Source organism: Meriones unguiculatus, chromosome 5 (genome assembly GCF_030254825.1).
Source record: "Meriones unguiculatus strain TT.TT164.6M chromosome 5, Bangor_MerUng_6.1, whole genome shotgun sequence".
NCBI lineage: Eukaryota > Metazoa > Chordata > Mammalia > Rodentia > Muridae > Meriones > Meriones unguiculatus.
In genome coordinates, this window is record NC_083353.1 from 32,507,630 (window position 1) to 32,525,620 (window position 17,991).

Consider the following 17,991-nt stretch of genomic DNA (forward strand, 5'->3'; position numbering starts at 1 on the left):
GTGGTACAATTATACAAGGGACTACTACACAACAATTAAAAACAAAGAAATCATGAAATTTGCAGGCAAATGATGGGATCTAGAAATGATCATCCTGAGTGAGGTATCCCAGAAGCAGAAAGACACACATGGTATATACTCACTTATAAGTGGATATTAGACATATAATATAGAACAAACATACTGAAACCTGTTCACCTAAGGAAGCTAATCAAGATGGAGGACCCCGGTAACAAACCCAATCATTCAGAAAGACAAACGAGATGGACATCAGAAGAGGGAGAAAACAGGAGCCTGTCACAGAGGGCCTCTGCAAGCCTCTACCCACCAGGGTATCAAAACATATGCTGAGACTCATAGCCAAACGTTTTGCAGAATGCAGGGAATCTTAGTTATTTTCTTACATCTTTGATTATATTCTCCTGTATTCTTTAAAGGATTTATTTATTTCTTCTTTAAAGGCCTCTGTCTTCTTAGAATAAGTTTAAGATCATTTTCATGTGTTTCAGCTGTGTCATAATGTCGGTTAGTTTCATTATTTCTTTATGTTCTGCTTCAATGACCGATCCATTGGTGAGTGGGGTGTTTTAAGTCTCCCACTATTAATATGTGAGATTCTACATGTGATTTAAGTTTTAGTAATGTTTCCATTACAAATGTGGGTACCCTTGTATTTGGGACATAGATGTTCAGAATTTAGATGTTCTTTTGTTGGACATCTTGATGTCCTATTGTGTTAGGTTATATAGGACTCGCTTTAGGAGGTTATCTGGGTTCTGATGGTACCATATTGTTCTAACACTTAGTTGTGCTCTTATGCCAACGTTTTTGCCATCTGGCTGTTGCTGTGTTGGCTGGGCACTTCTGGTGCCTGCAGGACTCCTCAGTAAAGTGTGTGGGCTAGGGGCTGGGTTTTCTGGGGTTCTGGAACTGTACTTGGTAAGAAGGGTAGAGCTTTGGCTGGGAGGCTTGAATCTTGTGTGCATGGGTCCCCTGCAGGCTTTCTTGGGAAGGTGGGTAAAGTTATCGGCCAGAGGCTGGATTCTTCTGGGGCCTGGGAGCCCTCCTTGGTAAGGCAGGTAGAGCTGTGGGCCTGAGCCTGAAGCTCAGGGAAAATCTCTCAGCTCTCCTCTGCTGTCCATGTCCCATTTGGACCCCCAGGCCAGGGAATGTGGGGGAGTCTGACGTGGATGATCCTGGAGTCTGCTCTGGCAGACCTCCTCAGTAAAGGCAGATGTGTTAGTTTATATTTGGTTTCTAATGAGGAATGTGTAATGCATCCACATATAAGATGAGGTAAAAAGGAGCTGGAAGGAGTAGAGGCAGTGTGAACTGTAATCATAATATATTAAATGAATGAGAACATCTATTTTTGTAAAAGAAAGAAGAATAAAATAAAATTAGAGAAAAAAATAACACTGATAATTTTCTTGTCTATTCTTTATTTTTTCTTTCTCTTTTTATTTAATTTTATTTTTTTCTTATCAGTTACATTTTATTAACTCTGTATCCCAGCTGTATCCCACTCCCTCAATCCCTCCCAATCCCACCCTTCTTCCCTAATCTCCACTGTGCCCCTTTCCAAGTCCACTGATAGGGGGGGACCTCCTCCCCATTCATCTGATCCTGTTTTATCAGGTATCTTCAGGACTGGCTGCAAAGCCCTCCTCTGTGGCCTAACAGGACTGCTCCTCCCTTCGGGGATGGGGAGACCAAAGAGCCAGTCATTGAGTTCCTGTTAGAAATAGTCCTTGTTCCCCTCATTATGGGAAACCAATTGGTTACTGAGCTACCACAGGCTACATCCGAGCGGAGGTTCTAGGTTATATCCATACATGGTCATTGGTTGAATGTCAGTTTCAGAAAAAACCCTGTGCTCAGATATATTTGGTCCTTGTGGAGCTCCTATCCTTTCCCCATCATACTAACTCCCCTTCTTTCATATGATTCCCTGTACTCTGCCGAAGGTTTGGTCATGAGTCTTTGTATCTGCTTTGAAAACACTGCTAGTTAGAGTCTTTCAGATGCACTCAGTAGACTCCTGTCATACATTCAATGCACATCCCATCTGTCTTTCTAAATGTGGATTGTTCATCTTACCCCATGTCAGCTCTCTTGATTATCTTTTTAGGTGTATAGATTTCATTATGTTTATCATATCTTATAGATCTATATAAGTGAGTATATACCGTGTTTGTATTTCTCCTTCTGGGATATTTCACTCAGAATGATCTTTTCTAGATCCCACCATTTGCCTGCAAATTTCATGATTTCCTCCTTTTTGATTGCTGAGTAGTATTCCATTGTGTAAAAATACCACAATTTCTGTATCCATTTCTCTGTTGATGGACATCTGGGTTGTTTCCAGGTTCTGGCTATTACAAATAAAGCTGCTATAAACATGGTTGAGCAAGTATCCCTTTTGTGTACTTGAGCAAACCTTGGGTATATACCTAGGAGTGGTATAGCTGGGTCTTGAGGAAGCACTATTCCTAATTGTCTGAGAAAGTGCCAGATAGATTTCCAAAGTGGTTGTACCATTTTACATTCCCACCAGCAGTGGAGGAGGGTTCCCCTTTCTCCACATTCTCCTGCATGTGTTGTCATTTGAATTTTTCATCTTGCCATTCTGATGGGTGTGAGGTGAAAGCTCAGGGTCATTTTGATTTGCATTTCCTTGATGGCTAATGAGTTTGAGCATTCCTTTAAGTGTTTCTCTGCCATTCGATATTCCTCTGTCAAGAATTCTCTGTTTAGCTCTCTTCCCCATTTTTTAATTGGATTACTTGGTTTGCTGCTTTTCAGCTTCTTTAGTTCTTTGTATATACTGGATATTAGTCCTCTATCAGATAAAGGGTTAGTGAAGATTCTTTCCCAATCTGTAGGCAGTCATTTTGTTTTGATGACGGTGTCATTTGCTTTACAGAAGCTTTTCAGTTTCATGAGGTCCCATTTATTGACTGTTGCTCTTAGATCCTGTGCTTTTGGAGTTCTGTTCAGGAAGTTGTCTCCTGTGCCAATGAGTTCTAGGCTGTTCCCCACTTTTTCTTCTAACAGATTTAGAGTATCTGGTTTTATGTTGAGGTCTTTGATTCACTTGGACTTTAGTTTTGTGCATGGTGATAAATATGGATCTATATTCATTTTTCTGCATGTAGACTTCTAGTTGGACCAGCACCATTTGTTGAAGATGCTGTTATTTTTTCCATTGAATGGTTTTGGCTTCTTTGTCAAAAATCGAGTATTCATAGGTGTGTAGATTTATTTGTGGGTCTTCTATTTGATTCCATTGATCCTCCTTTCTGGTTTTTTTTTTTTTTTTTGCTAATACTATGCAGTTTTTATTACTATTGCTCTGTAGTACAGCTTGAGATCAGGGATGGAGATACCTTCAGATGATCTGTTGTTGTACAGGATTGTTTTGGAGATTCTGGGTTTTCGTTTTTCCATCTGAAGCTGAGAATCTTTTTTTCAAGGTCTGTAAAGAATTCAGTTGGTATTTTGATGGTAAATGCATTGAATCTGTAGATTGCTTTTGGCAGGATGGCCATTTTCACAATGTTAATCCTACCAATTCATGAGCACGGGAGATCTTTCCATCTTCTGATATCTTCTTCAATTTCTTTCTTCAGAGACTTGTAGTTTTCCTGAAACAGGTCTTTCACTTGCTTGGTTAGTGTCACCCCAAGGTACTTTATGTTATTAGTGGTTATTGTGAAGGGTGTTGTTTCCCTAATTTCTTTCTCGGCCCTTTTGTCTTTGGTATACAGGAGGGCTTTTGATTTTTTGAGTTGATTTTGTATCCTGCCACTTTGCTGAAGGTGTTTATCAGCTGGAGGAGTTCTCTGGTTGAATTTTCGGGGTTGCTCATATATACTATCATATCATCTGCAAATAGTGACACTTTGACCTCTTCCTTTCCGATTTGTATCCCTTGATCTCCTTTAGTTGTCTTATTGCTCTGGCTAGGACTTCAAGTACTATGTTGAAGAGGTGTGGAGAGAGTGGGCAGCCTTGTCTTGTCCCTGATTTCAGTGGGATTGATTTAAGTTTCTCTCCATTGAGTTTGATATCGGCTATAGGCTTGCTGTATATTGCCTTTACTATGTTTAGATTATGTGCCTTGTATACACCCTGATCTCTCCAAGACTTTAAACATGAATGAGTGTTGGACTTTGTCAAATGCTTTTTCAGCATCTAAGGAGATGATCATGTGGTTTTTCTTCTTAAGTTTGTTTATGTGGTGGATTACATTGATGGATTTCTGTATGTTGAACCACCCTTGCATGCCTAGGATGAAGCCTACTTGGTCATGGTGGATGATATCATTGATGTGTTCTTGGATTCGGTTTGCAAGTATTTTATTGAGTATTTTTGTGTCAATGTCCATAAGAGAGATAGGTCTGAAGTTCTCTTTTTTTGTTGGGTCTTTGTGTGGTTTAGGTATCAGGGTGACTATCGTTTCGTAGAATGAGTTTGGTAATGTACCTTCTGTTTCTATTTTGTGGAATAGTTTGAGGAGAATTGGTGTTAGCACTTCTTTGAAGGTCTGGTAGAATTCCATGCTGAAACCATCTGGCCCAGGGCTTTTTTTGGAGGGGAGACTGTTAATGACTGCTTCAAATTTCTTGGGGGATATAGGGCTATTCAGTCTTTCTACCTGATCTTGACTTAATGTTGTAAGATGGAATCTATCAAGAAAATTGTCCATTTCATTTAGGTTTTCAAATGTTGTTGCATATAGGCTTTTGTAGTATGACGTAATGATTGTTTGAATTTCCTCAGTGTCTGTAGTTATGTCACCCTTTTCATTTCTGATTTTGCTGATTTGGATAGATTCTCTCTGCTCTTTAGTTAGTTTGGCTAGGGGTTTGTCTATCTTATTGATTTTCTCAAAGAACCAGCTTTTTGTTTCATTGATTCTTTGATTAGTTTTATTTGTATCTAATTGATTGTGTTCAGCCCTGAGTTTGATTATTTCCAGCCGTCTGCTCCTCTTGGGGGTATCTGCTTCTTTTTTTTTCCAGGGTTTTCAGTTGGGCCATTAAGTTGTCTGTATGTGATGTTACAAATTTCTTCTTGCAGGCACTTAGTGCTATAAATGTTCCTCTGAGCACTGCTTTCAATGTGTCCCATAAATTTGGGTATGTTGTGTCTTCATTTTCATTGAATTCTAGGAAGTCTTTAATTTCTTTCTTTATTTCTTCCTTAACCCAGCTGTCATTGAGTAACAAGTTGTTCAGTTTCCGTATGCATGTCGGCTTTTTATTATTTCTGTTGTTGTTGAGGTCCAGCATGTTGTTAGTCCATGGTGGTCAGATAGAATAAAAAGGATTATTTCAATCTTTTTGTATCTGTTGAGGCTTGCTTTATGACCAACTATATGGTTTATTTTGGAGAAGGTTCCATGCGGTGCTGAAAAGAAGGTATACTCTTTTGAGTTTGGATGAAAAGATCTGTAGACATCTATTAGGTCCATTTGATTTAGGGACTCTGTAAGTGTTTTTATTTCCCTATTTGTTTTCTGTCTAGTTGATTTGTCCCTTGGTGAGAGTGGAGTATTGAAGTCTCCCACTATTAGGGTATTAGGATCAATGTGTGATTTAAGCTTTAATAGTGTTTCATTTACGAATATAGGTGCTCTTCTATTTGGGGCATAGAATTTCAAAATTGTGATGTCCTCTTGGTGGATTTTTCCTTTGATGAGAATATAGTGACCCTCCTTATCTTTTTTTGATTAACTTGGGTTGAAAGTCTATTTTATTAGATATTAGGATGGCTACTCCAGCTTGTTTTCTGGAACCATTTGCTTGAAAAACATTTTTCCAGCCCTTTACTCTGAGGTAGTTTTTATCTTTGTTGCATAGGTGTGTTTCTTGGATGCAACGGAATGTTGGATCATGTTTCTGCAACCATTCTGTTAGTCTGTGTCTTTTTATTGGGGAGTTGAGTCCATTGATGTTGATAGATACTAGTGACCAACAATTGTTACTTACTTTTGATGTGGGGTTGGTGGTGTCACTGAGTTTCATTGCTTGTATTCTTTTTTTGTGTGTGTAGTTTTCTATTTCCTCTGTTTCCTTAGATGTACTTGTTTTCTTTGGTTTGAAGTTTCCCTTCTAGCAACTTCTGTAGAGCTGGGTTACTATGTAGATATTGTTTAAATTTGGTTTTGACATGGAATATTTTGAATTCTCCATCTATGTTGATTGAAAGTTTTGCTGGGTATAGTTGTCTGGGTTGGAATCTGTGGTCCCTTAAGGACTGTATGATTTCTGTCCAGGCTTTTCTGGCTTCCATAGTTTCTGTTGAGAAATCTGGTGTGATTCTGATAGGTCTGCCTTCATATGTTACTTGGCCTTTTTCCCTTGCTGCTTTTAGAATTTTTTCTTTGTTCTGTAGGTTCAGTGTTTTGACTATGATGTGACATGAAGAATTTCTTTTTGGTCTAGTCTACTTGGTGTTCTGTAGGCCTCTTGTATGTTTATGAACATCTCTTTCTTTAAGTTGGGAAAATTTTCTTGTATATTTTTCTTGAATAATTTTCTTGAAAATATTTTCCGGACCTTTGAGCCTGATGTCTTCTTTTTCTTCTACTCCTATTATTCTTAGATTTTGTCTTTTCATGGTGTCCTTGATTTCTTGGATGTTTTGTGTTTGGAACTTTTCTGATTTTATTTTTTCTTTGAGAGACATGTCAATTTCTGCAAGTGTATCTTCGGCTCCTGAGATTCTTTCTTCCATCTCTTGTACTCTGTTGGTGATGCTTACCTTTGTAGTTCCCACTCTTTTCTCTATGTTCTCCAGCTCCTGTTTTTTCTCTATTTGTGTTTTCTTTATTGATTCTAATTCTGTTTTCATGTCTTGCACCACTTCCTTCATCTGTTTGAATGTGGAGTTCTGCTTTTCAATGGCAGCTTCTATTCTTTTGTCTGTTTCCTCTATATGTATCACTAATTGAGCCTCTACTTCTTTGGCCTGTATTTCTATGAGAACTTTGTTTATTTCTTCTTTATTTGCCTTCACTTGTGTGGACATTTCTTTGAGAGCTTTGTTCATTTCTTCTTTGTTTGCCTCAATTTTCGTGGTCATTTCTCTGAGAGCTCGATTTGATTCCTCTTGGTTCGTGTTCGATTTCTTTGGCTATTTCTCTGAGGGCTTTGTTCATTTCATCTTTATGGGCCTCTAATAGCTGGAGAAACATAGTTTTGAGGTCGTTTTCTTGTATATCTAGTGGATTGAAGTGTCCATTGGTTTGTGTGGTTCCTGGTGAGGTCATTATGTCCTGATTTTTGTTGGATGTTCTTATATCTGCCTCTAGCCATCTGGTTATTTATAACTCTCACTGTTTGTTCCTCGAGTTTGTAGTTCGGGCTATGATCGGCTCTTTCTGTTTTCTGGACTGTTTTTTCAGGAAGATGAGAGAGGTTCACTGGTTTGGGAGTGTGTGTTGTGGATTCAGTTTTGCCTAAGTAAGGAATGTGACGCTTGCGCTATTCGCATGTGCTTTTAGCAGGCACAATGTGCATGTGCGGATTCTTTGACTATTGCAGTGGCCTGCAGGCCACTATTATGCAGTTCTGTCTGAGATCCAGGGATTGTTTGCCTGGATTAAACTGGTGGACCCACAAGGCAGAGGCTTCAACGTTGGGCTCTTTATTCCAAGAATCCCTATGCTAGGGTTGTGCGTGGCAGGGATCTCATCTGGTTGCTTCTGTGGAGAGGCCCTGGGTCTGGGGAAAACTCTCCTTAGAAGGCTCACTCACTCTCCTGCAGGACCAGTTGGAATGCACAGGGGTTCCCCTTGCTCTCTACTCTCTGATTTGGTCCTGTTGTGGAAAAATGCGTGGGTAGGCTAACAGTCAGCTCTGTGACACTGTGGCTGCAGGATGCGGTGTCCACCTTTCCTGTGTGCTGCCTCCCTGTCCTTTCCCTCTTCCAGGCGGGGTTATGTTGACTAGTCCCAGGGTAGCACGGGAAAGAGTTAGGTTGAGTATTCTCAATCCCAGATCCAGGGCCCAGATCTCTCTGCCAGAAGCAGCGTGGCGGTAGAACCTATGTTTGCTGATCCCAAGAGAGTACCAGGTAGGGTTGAGTGTCCTCAGATCCAGAGCTTGGGTTTCTCTGCCAGGGGCGGCTGGGTGAGCAGGAGAGGGGGTGCTGTGTCCTGTGGCAGGCTGCCTCTCTGTCCTTCCCCTCTGACCTTCTCCTCTGCTAGGGCAAGCTTATGGCGGTGCTCTCAGGGGAATGCCAGAAGGGATTGGGACTTCTCAGTCCAGATCCTGAGCTGGGGTTTCTTTGTCAGTGGTTGGGGCGGTGCCAGTGATAGAACTTCGTGCTAGACCTTATTGAGCTGGACCCAGGAGAGTCTCAGAACATGTTGAATGACCACAGTCCTAGATCCTGAGTTGAAGATTGTTCACTAGGAGTCGCTGGCAGCACTGGAGTTCTGGCACTGTGAAGCCGCTCAGCAGTGGCAGGGTTATGGCTGCGTTTGGGTGAGTGCCAAACCCAAAGGATTGGGTTTTCTCAGCCCCGATCTTGGGTTGGGGTATAGACAATGTGGTCTGTGGCAGATTCTGCTGGACGCCACCTGCCTCCTCCGAAGAGGGAGTAGGGATTTTGAGCTGGGCGCGCAGCAGCTCTCTGCTCATGGTGGGAGCTCAGTTGTGATGGCGGCGGGCACCCGAGGTCTGTGAGACCTTCCAGGGATAGACTGGGTGACCAGTGATCAGACTCAAAACTTTCCTTCCCCATGGGGTGTTCTTGCAACTGGGACTCCCAGTCTCAGGCACCCTAGTACCCACCGATCAGCCTGGGAAAGTGATCGGGACAAGCAGGCGTGTAGCTCCAGCCCGGAGACCCAATGCCTGCCTTACCCAGGATCTCTTCCGGGTTCTGGCTGGGCCCTCCTTTTAGTTTTAGGGCCCAGAGTTCAATCTCCTGGTCGCTGCCTGGAGAGTGTTGTCCTGCTTCTCAGACACAGTGTTCTCCCGGTACGGCCATCTTGGCCCCCTCATTCTTTATTTTTTCAACACGTCTTTATTTTACTGTTTATGGGATGAATTTGTCATTTAAAACCTATTGTTTTCCATCAATTTGTGAAAGTTGTCTTTTGGACATGACATGATTGATCGATCCATCCGTGACTGCATAGTGGCCGTCTGTACAATACCTGTACAAGAGGAGGCCCATCAACATTCTCTCATCCAGGGAGATGGGATTCAAAAGTCTCTGCCCCTCCCTGTAAAGCCATAGGCATTACTGTTTGTTGGGATGTGAGTGTACACATTCTTTTGTGGTGCAGCCACTGTAACATTGCCCTTACTCCGTACCCTCCCGCACATGTTCACTTGGGAAGTCCCCTTTAAATGCAGCGATCCACAAACCAACACACAAGACATGTAATTGTAAGAAGGACTTGAAGAAGGCAGGGTTTCTTTGCTAGGAAAGGGGGATAAAAAATAATTGAGGAAAGTATGTCAAAGTGCATAAAGTTGTGAAAGAATAAAATTTAAGTGTTGAGGTTTTGATAGTTTCTAAATGAATTAACTTTCTTAAGTAGATGACTTTATGCATTAATTTACCTACCCTCTTTTTCATATATTTTCCCTCCTATTGATGCTTTCATTGAATACCAACAATAACTATATTTTGGTTAACAGGTTTAGTTGATGCTGTCTGTTTTGCTTAGTCAAAATCTATTTAAGCTTACATTGGGGTAGGAGGTTTTCCATGTAGAAGTAGTGTGCCCATTACCATGGACAGGTTTTGTTCTTGTTTTTGTTTTTTGGTTTGTTTGTTTTGTTGCATTCATTTTAATGCATTGAAAAGGTTTTATATTGTTACCTGAATACTGTGTTGAACTGAATTTGTCCTAATTTGAAAGCTTAACTATTTATTCTCTCACACTTGCTTACTGTTTCTTCTTTATGTCAATATGCATTTCACTTTTGTCCTTCTCTTTTGTTGTTTTTGTTTTGTATTGAAACAGGGTTTCTTTATATAACATTGGCTGTACTGGGCTCTCTTTGTAGAATAGGCTGGACTCGAAATCACAGAGATCTGCCTGCCCCTACCTCCTTAGTGTGGAGAGAATGCAATCACCATTACAAGATGGCACCGACATCCGGCCTCGGCCCTAGTAAACAAGTAATAGAGTGCATGTGCAAGTTGCGAAAGTGCGCCAAGTCACTGCCTAGCCCGGGGTGTCATATGGGGCAATGAGCATGCAGCCAATCAGCGGAGTACACGCTGCCCTAGGGTGTATTTAAGCAGCACCATTTTGGGGCTTGGGGTCTTCCTCCTTTCATCGCTTGACTGCAATAAAGCTTGCTGCAGAAGGATCCTGTTGTCCGCGGGCGTTCTTGCTGGCGAGACGATTACGCGGGTCGCAACAAGGTGTGATAAAAGGTGTGCACCACCACTGCCCTGTTGTATTTCACTTTTCTATTTTCCCCATAAAACTTTAAAGTTCTCATTTAAAAGACTGAAAGAAATTCCATTTTCTAGTGCCTTTTCAAATTCTTTCTTTCTCTTTTTAATGTTTCAAAACTCCACAGGTTATTTACCTTGTTTGTTAGGTTAATTCTTGAAGAATTTTAAATTAACTGTTAGTGATACATTTTTCCTGATTTTTGTCTCTAAACAATCATTACTATTATATGAAAGAAAAGCTACTGATTTTTGTTGTTGTTGTTGATTTTGGATCCTGCAGCTTTACTGAAAGTACTTTTCAATGCAAAACATTTCTGTTGTAGTCCATGGGTTTTTTTAAAAGTATAGAATTATGTTATCTGCAAATAGTAACAACTTATTTTCCTTTAGATATTTTCACCTCTTTTATATTTGTCTTTACTGCGATTATTCTTTTAAGACTTGGAGAACTATAGTAAATAAGAATAGAGACAAACACGGTGTATAGTCACTCATATAGACATATAATATAGGATAAACCTACTAAAATCTGTACACCTAAAGAAACTAAGCAAGAGAGAGGACACTGACTAAAATGCTCTTCTTTGGATGGACATCAGAAGAAGAAGAAAACAGGAAACAAGCTAGGAACCTGACACAAAGGACTTCTGGAAGGCTCTGTCCTGCAGACTATCAAAGCAGATGCTGAGACTTATGGCCAACCTTTGGGCAGAGTGCATGTAATCTTATGTAAGAGGTAGGAAATAGTAAGATTTGGAGAGAACAGGAACTCCATAAGGAGAGCAACAGAACCAGAAAATTTGAACACAAGGGTCTTCCCAGAGACTCATACTCCAACCAAGTACCATGCATGGAGATAACCTAGGACCCCTGCACAGATGTAACCCATGGCAGTTTAGTGTCCAAGTGGGTTACATAGTAATGGGAAGAGGGACTGCCTCTGACGTAATCTGATAGGCCTGCTCTTTCATCACCTCCCCCTGAGGGGGAGCAGCCTTACCAGGCCACAGAAGATGACAATGCAGCCACTCCTGATGAGATCTGATAGACTAAGATCAGAATGAAAGAGAGGAGGACCTGCCCTATCAGTGGACTTGGGGAGGGGCATGCGTGAAGAAGGGTGGGATGGGGAGGGGAGGAGAGAGGGACTTATGGGAGGACACAAAGTGAATAAAGTATAATTAATAAAAGTTAAAAAAATAAATTAAAATAAAATACTAAAAAAAAAAGGAATAGAGAGAGTAAACACCCTTGTCTCAGTCCAGATTCTGGAGTAAATGAGCCTGGAATCTTCTTTTTCACTTACTCTTATTATTCTTAGATTTTGCCTTTTCATGGCATCCTTGATTTCTTGGATGCTTTGTGTTTCGGACGTTTCTGATTTTACTTTTTCTTTGAGAGAAATATAAATTTCTACCAGTGTATCTTCAGCACCAGAGATCCTATCTTCCATCTCTTGTATTCTATTGGTGATGCTTACCTTTGTGGTTCCTGATCTTTTCTCTAAATTCTCCAGCTCCAAGGTTTTCTCAGTTTGTGTTTTCTTTATTGATTCTAATTCTGTTTTCATGCCTTGCACCATTTCCTTCATCTGTTTGAATGTGGATTCCTGTCTCTCTATGATGGTCTCTACTTTTTTGTTCATTTCCTCTCTATATGCTACTAATTGTGCCTTTGCTTGTGCCTCCATTTGTTTGGCTAAATTTGCCTGTGGTTCTTTGAGAGCTTTCTTGATTTCCTCTTTCTTTGCCTCCACTTGGGTGCACAATTCTTTGAGATATGTGGGTGTGTGGGTGGGAAGGACTGATATCTGTCTGCTAGCTTAGAAGCACCCTGGATCTAGGGCTCTGTAGGCACTTGAGGGTGCACTCAACCTCGGGCAGGTCAAATTGTAAAGCACCGGGGTTCCTCCTGTTCTCTGCTGGCCAGTTTGGACCTGCTGAGTCAAATGTGTCAGGTTGATCTCAGTTACCTCAGTGGTGCTGCAGCCATTATACTAGGGAGTCCAGTTGTGGCTACAGAGTTGGAGTGTCTAGGTGCCTGCTGGGAAGTCCTGGGGAGCCAGAAAAATGGTTCACAGACTTAGGTGGCTTGGCACCTGCTGTACCTCAGTGGTTTTGCAGGTCTGCTGGACTTTGGTGGCTGTACAGCTGGTTATCTGCCACCGAGGGATTGGGCAGGATGTACAGCCACTGGCTGTGAGGCCCTACAGAGTCAGTACTGCTGCTCACAGATGTTAGAGCCAGGAAGGATTGTACCGCGGATCTGGGACTTGGCAGGTGGGTACTTGTCGGGCGGATACTCCCGGGTGGGTTAGCTGGCAGTTACAGCTGGAAGCCAAGGCTGAGGAGCTAGGAGCCCCACCTCTGCTGTCTCAGTCCCCAGGCAGTGAGTTCTTTGCTCACCATCTCTGACCCTGTGTGTTGGCTCCTCCAAGAAGGAGGGAGGCTCAATCAAAGGAAGTTCCCCTTTCTGTTCCCAGAGAAGTCCGCACCTGACCTGAATCTAAATTTTTTCATCTCCTATGATGTCTCCTCTCTTTCAGGAAGCCAAAACGTCAATTTTCTGGCTTCAGTTGCCCCTCCACTCACCAATTTTGGAGTTTCAAATTCTCTGCCTCTCAGAAACTTTGGGTGTTGGTCATCCCCATCTTGGATCCCCTGACATAGGTTAGACTGTGGTCCAAGTAATCCAGCAATGGCTGGCTCTATAAGGGAAGTTCAAGAATCAAAAAGTTGCTTAGTCCACAGGGCTGTATGTTTTACCTAGTCTTCATTAGGTACGGATAAAGGTGTTTACTGCCAACACTGAGGAACCCAGTTTGATCTTCAGAAATCACACAGGAAAAATAGTACTGATTCTCACAAGCTGTCCATGACCTTGAAATTTCAGTCATATCTTAGGTCCAGTTCATCTTCCTCATGGATTAAAGACCTCTCCTGCTCATCTGCTCTCCTACTCAGTGTTTCTTTTTTTAATTCATATTTGACATAGCCTTCAAAATGAACATAGCCAACTAAACAGAAACTCTTCAAACTAATCTATATGGAAACTTTTACCTCACGCATGTATTTTTCCATTTCTGTAGTGCCTGAAAGTTACTTTCAACTCAAATGATAACATAATTAGCCTGTACCTTAATATTTCAACCTCTATTATCACCTGGTTAAGATCACACTAGATACTATATAGCAGGCTAGTCTATAGAATTTAAAGTTTAGGCATTTTAATTGGCTGTTGCTGCTAAATAAACATGTACTCTGAAACTTATCTACATTTAGCAGGAAAATGTGGTTTGTGCAAACAAAATTCAATAAACAGCTATGCAGTGCAGTCCTCTAATAACAGGACTCAGAAAGCTAGGAAAATATACTGGTTTTAGTTCAAGGTTGTAAGCGGCCAGACAACAAGTACAAGGTCAGCCAGACCTGCATACCAAAATCTTATCTCTAAAAAGAAGGAATTTTAAATCCAAACATATAGCTTAATTCTCATCTTGAGTGTGGAAATGAGTGTATTTCTAATAACATGTATATAATATGCTCAGTTCATATATTGTCACTTGTTTGTGTATGTTTCAAGGATGATCTTTTTTTTTTACATCATTCCTGAGAATTAAAAAGTAAATATGAAGAAGAGTTAATTTTGGTTGACATTAAAAGAAAAAAATATATACAAGAAAAATTCTTCCATATTTCTCTAAATAATTTTGGAATAAGAACTTGCTGAATAAAAACTAGCTGAAAATGCTCTTCTGGTAGTAATTGAAATTATTCTAATAACTTTATTCCAAAAAAAATCTCATAAAAATTATGTAAAAAGTTAAATGAGAAATCAAGTCTAGACAGACAAAAATTTTTACAAATGTCAAAGCTAAGTTCAAATCAGGTTCAAATTATAAGGCTTTCAAAATTTTCATCCTATTTTATTGTTAATTTTTTATATGCTATATTTTGATTTTTCCCTTCCACAAGTCTTCTCAAATTCTCCCATCTCCTTATCTTTCTAATTTTATATTTTTCATCTTTCTTTAAGAGCAAACAAAAAAAAAAACCTCACAAATATCCCACAAAACAAAAATTAAACAAATAAGCAAAATATCAAGACAAAATGAAAAATGTCACAAAAGGTCAACAAAAATACCACTGAGCTGTTTTGTGTTGGCCACATACTCTTTGGTATGAACTGTCAGCATGCGTGTCTGGATAATGGCCCATTGTTTTACTGTCACTTGTATTATTCTGTATGAGACTGTGTTCTATCATATAAGCAGTAACATTTATTCATGGGCATCAGAAATGAGCTATAGAAAGTTTAGCTGGGAGAGATTAAAGATAATAAAAAATAGAGTGTAAATGAGGGGTGGAGCAAGAACATTCTTATGTGGCAAATACTGCACTGAAATCTCAAAAACAACAAAAAGAAACTTTCTCAATGCCACAACTATAACCAGTGGAGAACAGGACTATTCATAGGATTTGAGGATTTGCTCTGACTCCAGTTGCTCACAGTTTTGTTTGTTTTCCAGTTCCTTTTCTTTTCAAAATTACCCTGCCAAAAATTAATACATATATCTGAAGTCTGTGTTAAAATTATAAGGAAAGGAAGATTCCAAGATAGCAGCACTGACCAGATACTGTGTCTGATCGGGACAGCTGTGGCTGCATTGCTACTGACAGAACAAACTGCAGGCCCTAAAATACCAGCGTTTGTATTTCCCAGATGATAAAAGAAAAAAAAAAAGACTAAAATCCATAAACGAAGTTACAGTCAAACAGATTGAGGCTTTTGGAGAAGCCGGTGTAGAGGAAATGAATAAATCACTCAAAGAAATACAGAAAAGTGCAAACAATCAGGTTAAGGAAATCAATAAAATGGTTCAAGATCAAAAGATAAACATGGAAACAATAAAGAAAGCATCAATGAGACAATCCTGCAAAGAGGAAATTCAAGAAGAAAGCAAAAACTACAGAGGTAAGCATCAACAACAGAATATACCAGGCCACAGAGGAAGACAATGCTGCCAGTTCTGATGAGACCTGATAGGCTAGGGTCAGATAGAAGGGGAGGAGGACCTTTCATATCAGATGATTGGGGGAAGGGTGTGGGAGGAAAAGAGGGAGGGAGAATGGGATTGGGAGGGGACGAGAGAGGGGCCTACAGATGGAATAAAAAGTGAAAAAATTGTAATAAATAAATAAATAATTTTAAAAAGGAAATAAAAGAGATGAAGAAGATACAATAGAAGAAACTGATCTGTCAAAGAAAATACTAAATTTAAAAAATTCCTGACACAAAACATCCTAGAAATCAAGAATACCATGAAAAGATGAAACCTAAGAATAATAGAAATAGAGGAAAGTGAAGATTACCAGCTGCAAGACCCAGAAAATATTTTTAACAAAATCATAGAAGAAAATCCCTCCAAATTCAAGAAGAGATGCCTATAAACATACATGAGACCTACAGAACACCAAATAGATTAGAAAAGACAGAAAAGAAATGTACCTGAAAAGAAAATCATCTTCCCATATAATAAGCAACACACTAAATGTACAGAACAAAGAGAAATATTAAAAGTTGTAATGAAAAGAGGCCAAGTAACATAAAATGGCAAACCTATCAGAATCATACCTGAGTTTTCAGCACAGAACATAAAAGCCAGAAGGGTTTGGGCAAACACTAAGAGACCAAAGATGCCAATCCAAACTACTATGCCCAGCAAAATTTTCAGTCATCATAGATTGAGTAAATAAGATATTACATGACAAAGACAAATTTAAATAGTACCTATCCACAAATCCACACATTAATAATGGAAGACTTAAACACCCCACTCTCACCAAAGGACAGGTTAACTAAACAGAAAGTAAACCAAGAAATAATGATACTAATAGAGGTCATGAATCAACTAGACCTAAGAGACACCTACAGAACTTCTCACTCAAACACAAAAGAATATACCTTCTTCTCAGCACCTCACAGAACCTTCTCTAAATTGACCATATATATAGCAGGTAACAAAGCAAGCCTCAACAGATACAAGTATATTGAATTGATCCTTTGTATTCTGTCAGACCACTAAGGACTAAAGCTGGACCTCAACAACAACAGAAATAACAAAAAGCCTACACACACAGAAAGGGAACAACTCTCTATTCAATGACAAGTGGGTTTGGGAAGAAATAAAGAAATAAATTAAGAACTTCTTAACATACCCAAACTTACGGGACACAAAAAAGTGGTGGTAAGTGGAAAATTCCCAGCATTAAGTGCCTTCATAAAGTGATTGGAGATATCTCATACAAGCAACTTAATGGCACGCCTGAAAGTCCTGGGGGGAGGGGGGAAGAAGCAGATACAACCAAGAGGAGTAAACAGCTGAAAATAAACTCAGATCTGAAATCAATGAATTAGGAATGAAAGAGAACAATTAAAAGGATCAATAAAACCAAGAGCGGATTCTTTGAGAAAATCAACAAGATACACAAATCTTTAGACACACTAACTAAAAGGCAAAGAGATACTATCCAAATCAACAAAATCAGAAATGAAAAGGGAGCTATAAAAACAGATACTGAGGAAATCCAAAGAACAATTAGGTCTTACTTCAAAAGCCTATAAGCCACAAAATTTGAAAGTCTAAATAAAATGGACAATTTTCTTGATAGATTTCACTTACCAAATTTGAATCAAGGTCAGGTAAACAAATTTAATACTGCTATATCCTCTAAGGAAATAGAAGCAATCACTAAAGCTCTCCTAAGTAAAAAATCAAAAATACAAAACAAAACAAACAACAAACAAAAAAACAGAACTAGCTGGTTTCAATCATAATTCTACTGACCTTCAAAGAAGAGCTAATACCAATACTCTTCAAGCTACTCCACAAAATCAAAACAGAAGGAAAAACTCATTCTTTTAAAAACTCGTTCTTTGAGGTCACAAGCACCTTGACATCTAAACCACTCAAAGACCCAACAAAGAAAAAGAATTTCAGACCAATTTTACTAATGAACATAGATATAAAAATACTCACAAACTAAATCCAAGAACACATCAAAGAGGGCTGATATCAGAATATATAAAGAACTAAATAAGTTAAAAAGCAATCAATCAAACAATCCAATTAAAAAATGGGGTATGGAGCTAAACAGAGAATTCTCTGTAGAGGAATGTAGAATGGCAGAGTTTCCCGTCCAGCAGGAGTTCAACGGGTTTCTAAGGAGGGGCGAAAAGAATGGGGTGGCGACAAGAGACACAAAGAATGAGAGCAAGTCTATAGTCTGATCTCGCTCTTGTTTATTTGAAAAATTTCACACAACTTTATAGGGAGAAGTCAGGAAGGAAAAAATGTGTCAGCAATATAGTTTACAAAACATAACAGGGTGATTAATGATGATGCAGAACACTGCAAGAATGTTTACTAAAAGAGATACTGCAAGAATGTCAGCTAAGATATCTCAAAATGTCTAGCCTGACACACAGATGTCGCATAGGTTCCGGAAATATAAATCTCTCACCTATGACCTTGTTGCAGATGTCTGTAACTTT